Here is a 12,309-nt window from a genome sequence, read left to right on the forward strand (position 1 = left end):
GACCCCAAAAACTCAAACAACCCCAAACCTGTCACAAGCCTCAACACCCTCTCCAAGATTATCGAGAAAGCAGTAGTACACCAGCTACAGCCCCATCTAGACACCATTGAACTCCTGGATCCATTACATTCTGGTTTCCGCACTGGCCACGGGACTGAAATGGCGCTCCTCAAGATCTGGGATGATGCCCTTGAAGCAGCAGGTGTTGGAGAATTGTGCCTCCTGATGCTACTGGACCTCAGCACAGACTTCGACAAAGTAGACCACAAGACCCTGCTCATTTGTCTCACAGAAATAGCTGGAGTCGCAGACTTGGACCTACCCTGGTTTGCATCCTTCCTAGAAAACAGATCCCAGAAAGTGAAACTAGGCGCCTTCACCTCAGAAGCATATAAAATCACATGCAGAGTCCCTCAAGGATCACCCCTGTCGTGCGTGTGCTTCAATATCTACCTCCGTCCACTCCTCCAAAATCATCAGCAACCAGAACCTGCTCTATCACTCCTTACGTCAATGACACTCAACTCTACCTGCGCATCACCAACAAGATAGACCAATACCATGCCCTGGAAAACTGCCTCTCATTGATCGACGCATGGATGACTGAGAGCTCCCTAAAACTCAACGGATCCAAAACAGAAGTCCTCTTTCTCCACGCAAACCGAAACAGACAGCACAGCAAAACATCCAACCCACCTACCATCCTCAGACAAACCATCACCCCAAGCGCCAAAGCCAAAAGCCTTGAAGTCATCTTTGACTCAGACAGGACAATGGTCGCACAAATAGGATCAGTACTCAGCGGGTCTCACCACCTTCTTCACCTACTGAAAGATTGTGTTAAATTCAAGACCCTCTGCCTCACCCACAAATTAACACAAGGAAAAGCCCCAAAATACCTCTGAAATAAAATACAGCACTACATCCCAAGTCGCCCTCTCCGGTCAGCCAACAAGAACCTCCTCCACATACCCAAGACATGATACAAATCAAAAGGCGAACGAAGATTCGCAGTCAAAGGACCCCGGCTATAAAATGCGCTACCCGCGGATATCCGCTCAGAAGAAAACCATCTAGCCTTCAGAAAGAAGCTCAAGACCCACTTTTTCTGAAAACTCAGGCCGCTTCTGGCTGGAAAGCGCCTTGAGGCGATTTATTTTGCAGTGTAGCGCTATACAAGTTACTCATTCATTCATAAAAGTAAATTGGAAAATTGTTTAAAATAGTATGTCCTATCTGAGTCATGAAAGTTTAATTATGACTAGACTGTCCCTTTAACCATGGTATAGTTAAAACGTAACTTTTAATACAATTCGGAATGAAATAACACACAAACACACTATACATATATACATACCCTTTCTATACACACACAGCTTATTTGGGGGGGTTGTACTCACCGGTACTGAGCACCACCACCTCTGCCATCTCTTAACAGGAAATATTTGTTATGGGTATGTAAATACTCTAGTTTTCACAAGCGTAGAATGCAAAATATATCAAGCAAATGTAAATAACTCTGTAAATAAAGTGCTTTTCCCAAACATACTAAGTACAATATATCAAACAATGACTACCAGCATTTTGTTTTTACAATAAAAGCACTTTGTGGGGTAGATATACAGTAGATATACTATATATATATATATATATATATATATATATATATATATATATATATATATATATACACACATACTTTATATTTATATACACACACTACATTTATATACACATAAAACAATATTTATATACACACAAACTATGCATATATACACACACTATCTATATCTATATATCTATATCACACATACACACTATACATATACTATACACACACACACACTATACATATACATTATACACACTCATTATACACAAACTATACATGAACATTATACACACTATACATATACATTATACACTATACATACACACACACATTGACTGTACATATACATTATACACACACACTTACTGTACATATACATTATACACACACTGACTGTACATATATATTATACACTATACATATACACACACGCTGACTGTACTTATACATTATACACACACACATTATATGCAAACTATACATATACATTACATTATACACTATACATATACATTATACACTATACATATACACACACACTGACTGTACATATACATTATACACACACTATACATATACATTATACACTATACATATACACACACTGACTATACTTATGCATTATACACACACTATACATATACATTATACACTATACATATACACACACACTGACTATACATATGCATTATACACACACACACACACACACACTATACATATACATTATACACTATACACATACAGTATACACACACACTATATATATATATATATATATACACACACACATTATACACACAAACACTATACATATACATTATACATATATACACACACACTGACTATACATTTAAATTATTCACTATACATATACACACACACACTGACTATACATATACATTATACACTATACATATACACACACACTGACTATACATATACATTATACACTATACATATACACTATACATATACACACACTGACTGTACTTATACACACACATTATACACAAACTATACACATACATTATACACTATACATATTCACACACTGACTGTACATATACATTATACACTATACATATACACACACACCAACTATACATATACATTAAACACTATACACTATACATATACACACACTGACAGTACTTATACATTATAGACACAAATTATACACAAACTATACATATACATTTACACACACTGACTGTACATATACATTATACACTATACATATACACACACACTGACTATACATATACACTATACATATCCATTATACACACACACTGACTATACATATACATTATACACTATACATATACACACACACTGACTATACATATACATTATACATATACACACACACTGACTATACATATACATTATACACTATACATTATACACACACACTGACTATACATATACATTATACACTATACATATATATTATACACTATACATATACATTATACACTATACATACACACACACTGACTATACATATACATTATACACTATACACTATACAGATACACACACTGACTATACATATAAATTATACACTATACAGATACACACACTGACTACATATACATTATACACTATACAGATACACACACTGACTATACATATACATTATACACTATACAGATACACACACTGCCTACATATACATTATACACTATACAGATACACACACTGACTATACATATACATTATACACTATACAGATACACACACTGACTATATATATACACATTATTTATACACTATACATATACATTATACACACACACTGACTATACATATACATTATACACTATACATATATATTATACACTATACATATACATTATACACTATACATACACACACACTGACTATACATATACATTATACACTATACATATACACACACACTGACTATACATATACATTATACACTATACAGATACACACACTGACTATACATGTACATTATACACTATACAGATACACACACTGACTATACATATACATTATACACTATACATATACATTATACACTATACATATACACACTGACTATACATATACATTATACACTATACATTATACACACACACTGACTATACATATACATTATACACTATACATATATATTATACACTATACATATACATTATACACTATACATACACACACACTGACTATACATATACATTATACACTATACAGATACACACACTGACTATACATATACATTATACACTATACAGATACACACACTGACTATACATATACATTATACACTATACATTATACACTACACAGATACACACACTGACTACATATACATTATACACTATACAGATACACACACTGACTATACATATACATTATACACTATACATATACACACAATGACTGTACATATACATTATACACCATACAGATACACACACTGACTATATATATACACATTATACACTATACATATACATTATACACACACTGACTATACATATACATTATACACTATACATATATATTATACACTATACATACACAGACACTGACTATACATATACATTATACACTATACATATACACACACACTGACTATACATATACATTATACACTATACAGATACACACACTGACTATACATGTACATTATACACTATACAGATACACACACTGACTATACATATACATTATACACTATACAGATACACACTGACTGTACATATACATTATACAGTATAAAGATACACACACTGACTATACATATACATTATACACTATACATATACACACACTGACTGTACATATACATTATACACACACTATACATATACATTATACACTATACATATACACACACACAGTGACTATACATATGCATTATACACACACACACACACACTATACATATACATTATACACTATACATATACAGTATACACACACACTATATATATATATATATATATATATATATATACACACACACACATTATACACACAAACACTATACATATACATTATACACTATACATATACACACACACTGACTATACATTTAAATTATACACTATACATACACACACACACACTGACTATACATATACATTATACAGTATACATATACACACACACTGACTGTACTTATACATTATACACACACATTATACACAAACTATACACATACATTATACACTATACATATTCACACACTGCCTGTACATATACATTATACACTATACATATACACACACACACACACCAACTATACATATGCATTATACACACACACACTATACATATACATTATACACTATACATATACAGTATACACACACTATATATATATATATATATATATATATATATATATATATATATATATATATATATATATATACACACACACATTATACACACAAACACTATACATATACATTATACACTATACATACACACACACACTGACTATACATTTAAATTATACACTATACATATACACACACACACTGACTATACATATACATTATACACTATACATATACACACACACTGACTATACATATACATTATACAGTATACATATACACACACACTTACTGTACTTATACATTATACACACACATTATACACAAACTATACACATACATTATACACTATACATATTCACACACTGACTGTACATATACATTATACACTATACATATACACATACACACACCGACTATACATATACATTATACACTATACATATACACACACTATACATTATACACTATACATATACACACACACTGACAGTACTTATACATTATACACAAACTATACATATACATTTACACACACTGACTGTACATATACATTATACACTATACATATACACACACACTGACTGTACTTATACATTATACACACACATTATACACAAACTATACACATACATTATACACTATACAGATACACACACTGACTATATATATATATATATATATATATATATATATATATATATATATATATATATATATATATACACATTATACACTATACATATACATTATACACACACACTGACTATACATATACATTATACACTATACATATATATTATACACTATACATATACATTATACACTATACATACACACACACACTGACTATACATATACATTATACACTATACATATACACACACACTGACTATACATATACATTATACACTATACAGATACACACACTGACTATACATGTACATTATACACTATACAGATACACACACTGACTATACATGTACATTATACACTATACAGATACACACACTGACTATACATATACATTATACACTATACATATACATTATACACTATACAGATACACACTGACTGTACATATACATTATACACCATAAAGATACACACACTGACTATACATATACATTATACACTATAAATATACATTATACACTATACATATACACACACTGACTGTACATATACATTATACTGACTATACATGACTGACTGTACATATACATTATACACACACTATACATATACATTATACACTATACATATACACACACACAGTGACTATACATATGCATTACACACACACACACACTATACATTTACATTATACACTATACATATACAGTATACACACACACTATATATATATATATATATATATATATATATATATATATATATATATATATACACACACACACATTATACACACAAACACTATACATATACATTATACACTATACATATACACACACACACTGACTATACATTTAAATTATACACTATACATATACACACACACACTGACTATACATATACATTATACACTATACATATACACACACACTGACTATACATATACATTATACAGTATACATATACACACACACTGACTGTACTTATACATTATACACACACATTATACACAAACTATACACATACATTATACACTATACATATTCACACACTGACTGTACATATACATTATACACTATACATATACACACACACACCGACTATACATATACATTATACACTATACATATACACACACTATACATTATACACTATACATATACACACACACTGACAGTACTTATACATTATACACACACATTATACACAAACTATACATATACATTTACACACACTGACTGTACATATACATTATACACTATACATATACACACACTGACTGTACATATACATTATACACTATACATATACACACACACATTATACACAAACTATACACATACATTATACACTATACATATTCACACACTGACTGTACATATACATTATACACTATACATATATACACACACACACCGACTATACATATACATTATACACTATACATATACACACACTATACATTATACACTATACATATACACATACACTGACAGTACTTATACATTATACACACACATTATACACAAACTATACATATACATTTACACACACTGACATATACATTATACACTATACATATACACACACACTGACTACACATATAAACTATACATATGCATTATACACTATACATATACATTATACACACACACTGACTATACATATACATTATACACTATACATATACATTATACACTATACATATACACACACTGACTATACATATACATTATACACACACACTGACTATACATATACATTATACACTATACATATATATTATACACTATACATATACATTATACACTATACATACACACACACTGACTATACATATACACTATACATATACACACACACTGACTATACATATACATTATACACTATACATATACACACACACTGACTATACTTATACGTTATACACTATACATATACACACACACTGACTATACATATACATTATACACTATACATATACACACACTGACTATACATATACATTATACACTATACATATACACACATACATTATACACTATACATATATACACACACACTGACTATACATATACATTATACACTATACATATACACACACTGACTATACATATACATTATACACTATACATATACACACACACTGACTATACATATACACTATACATATACACACACACTGACTATACATATACATTATACACTATACATATACATTATACACTATACATATACACACACACTGACTATACATATACATTATACACTATACATATACACACACACTGACTATACATATACATTATACACTATACATATACACACACACTGACTATACATATAAACTATACATATGCATTATACACTATACATATACATTATACACACACACTGACTATACATATACATTATACACTATACATATACACACACACACTGACTATACATATACATTATACACTATACATATACACACACTGACTATACATATACATTATACACTATACATTATACACACACACTGACTGTACATATACATTATACACTATACATATATACACACACACTGACTATACACTATACATATATACACACACACTGACTATACATATACATTATACACTATACATATACACACACACTGACTGCACATATACATTATACACTATACATATATATACACACACACTGACTATACATATACATTATACACTATACATATACACACACACTGACTATACATATAAACTATACATATGCATTATACACTATACATATACATTATACACACACACTGACTATACATATACATTATACACTATACATATACACACACACACTGACTATACATATACATTATACACTATACATATACACACACTGACTATACATATACATTATACACTATACATTATACACACACACTGACTATACATATACATTATACACTATACATATATATTATACACTATACATATACATTATACACTATACATACACACACACTGACTATACATATACATTATACACTATACAGATACACACACTGACTATACATATACATTATACACTATACAGATACACACACTGACTATACATATACATTATACACTATACAGATACACAGACTGACTATACATATACATTATACACTATACAGATACACACACTGACTATACATATACATTATACACTATACAGATACACACACTGACTATACATATACATTATACACTATACAGATACACACACTGACTATACATATACATTATACACTATACACTATATATTATACACTATATATTATACACTATACAGATACACACTCTGACTATACATATACATTATACACTATACATATACACACAATGACTGTACATATACATTATACACTATACAGATACACACACTGACTATATATATATATATATATATATATATATATATATATATATATATATATATATATACACACATTATACACTATACATATATATTATACACTATACATATACATTATACACTATACATACACACACACTGACTATACATATACATTATACACTATACAGATACACACACTGACTATACATATACATTATACACTATACAGATACACACACTGACTATACATATACATTATACACTATACAGATACACACACTGACTATACATATACATTATACACTATACATATACACACACTGACTATACATATACATTATACACTATACATATACATTATACACTATACATATACACACACACTGACTATACATATACACTATACATTATACACTATACATTATACACTATACATATACACACACACTGACTATACTTATACATTATACACTATACATATACACACACACTGACTATACATATACATTATACACTATACATATACACACACTGACTATACATATACATTATACACTATACAGATACACACACTGACTATACATATACATTATACACTATACAGATACACACACTGACTATACATATACATTATACACTATACATTATACACTATATATTATACACTATACAGATACACACTCTGACTATACATATACATTATACACTATACATATACACACAATGACTGTACATATACATTATACACTATACAGATACACACACTGACTATATATATATATATATACACATTATACACTATACATATACATTATACACACACACTGACTATACATATACATTATACACTATACATATATATTATACACTATACATATACATTATACACTATACATACACACACACTGACTATACATATACATTATACACTATACAGATACACAAACTGACTATACATATACATTATACACTATACAGATACACACACTGACTATACATATACATTATACACTATACAGATACACACACTGACTATACATATACATTATACACTATACATATACACACACTGACTATACATATACATTATACACTATACATATACATTATACACTATACATATACACACACACTGACTATACATATACACTATACATTATACACTATACATATACACACACACTGACTATACTTATACATTATACACTATACATATACACACACACTGACTATACATATACATTATACACTATACATATACACACACTGACTATACATATACATTATACACTATACATATACACACACTGACTATACATATACATTATACACTATACATATACACACACTGACTATACATATACATTATACACTATACATATACACACACACACTGACTATACATATACATTATACACTATACATATACACACACTGACTATACATATACATTATACACTATACATATATACACACACACTGACTATACATATACATTATACACTATACATATACACACACTGACTATACATATACATTATACACTATACATATACACACACACTGACTATAAATATACACTATACATATACACACACACTAACTATACATATACATTATACACTATACATATACATTATACACTATACATATACACACACACTGACTATACATATACATTATACACTATACATATACACACACACTGACTATACATATACATTATACACTATACATACACACACACACTGACTGTACATATACACTATACACTATACATATATACACACACACTGACTATACATATACATTATACACACACTATACATATACATTATACATACACACACACACTGACTGTACATATACATTATACACTATACATATATACACACACACTGACTATACATATACACACTATACATATACATTATACACTATACATATATACACACACACTGACTATACATATACACTATACACTATACATACACACACACACTGACTGTACATATACACTATACACTATACATATATACACACACACTGACTATACATATACATTATACACACACTATACATATACATTATACACTATACATACAAACACACACTGACTGTACATATACATTAAACACTATACATATATACACACACACTGACTATACATATACATTATACACACACTATACATATACATTATACACTATACATACACACACACACTGACTGTACATATACATTATACACTATACATATATACACACACACTGACTATACATATACACACTATACATATACATTATACACATATACACACACACTGACTATACATATACACTATACATATACACACACACTGACTATACATATACACACTATACATATACATTATACACTATACAGATACACACACTGACTATACATATACATTATACACTATACATATACACTATACATATACACACACACTGACTATACATATACATTATACACTATACATATACACACACACTTACTGCACATATACATATATACACACACACTGACTATACATATACACACTATACATATACATTATACACATATACACACACACTGACTATACATATACACACACACTGACTATACATATACACACTATACATATACATTATACACTATACATATACACACACACTGACTGCACATATACATTATACACGCACTGTACATACTCAGAGCAGACAATACGTTAGCCCGGGCACTAGTACTACACACACATCGGGTACAATAGACATCTGTATAACGGGACCTCCCCGGTTCCCATAATCCCCCTTTACAGGCGTCTCGCAGGCACCAGCGCTGTCATTACACCGGTACATACTATATATGGGCCCCGGGGCCATCACACTTACCCGTCGGTCACCGGCTCGGTGCAGAAATGATGCTGGCAGCACAGCTCGGCTCCCCGCTGCTGCTGCTCTCCCCAGCCCGATACCGCTCCATCCCCCCGTGATACCGCTCCGTGTACCCGCTTCTGAGGGAGCTGTACCGGTAACGAGAACTGCCACACAGACGAAGCCCCGACCCGAACACAGCGCCCACCCCTCAGTCTACTCAGCCCACCCCTCTATACTCAGCCCGACCCCTCTATAGTCAACCCAGATCCTCTATACTCAGCCCACCTCCTGTATACTCAGCCCACCCTCTGTATAACAGGCCCAGCGCCTGTAAACTACTGAGCTCACTCTCTCATTATACATAGCCCTACCTTACCCTGCTTATTCCCCAGCACACCCTTACCCCAAAATACTGCTCCATTCATACATCACCCCTATATATATATATATATATATATATATATATATA

The 12,309-nt window shown here is 30.6% G+C and overlaps 1 protein-coding gene across 2 annotated transcripts in view; it reads right to left on the reverse strand.

Annotated features, from left to right (window-relative positions):
• Positions 1 to 12,046, reverse strand: part of B4GALT2 (beta-1,4-galactosyltransferase 2) — a 297,187-nt gene extending 285,141 nt beyond the window's left edge. For both annotated transcript variants that reach the window (XM_053693401.1, XM_053693403.1), the window contains exon 1: positions 11,856 to 12,046. The gene's annotated coding sequence lies outside the window, so the exon portion shown is untranslated. The remainder of the gene's footprint in view (positions 1 to 11,855) is intronic.
• Between the last annotated feature and the right edge of the window lie 263 nt (positions 12,047 to 12,309).

This window comes from Bombina bombina, chromosome 10 (assembly GCF_027579735.1).
Source record: "Bombina bombina isolate aBomBom1 chromosome 10, aBomBom1.pri, whole genome shotgun sequence".
Lineage (NCBI taxonomy): Eukaryota > Metazoa > Chordata > Amphibia > Anura > Bombinatoridae > Bombina > Bombina bombina.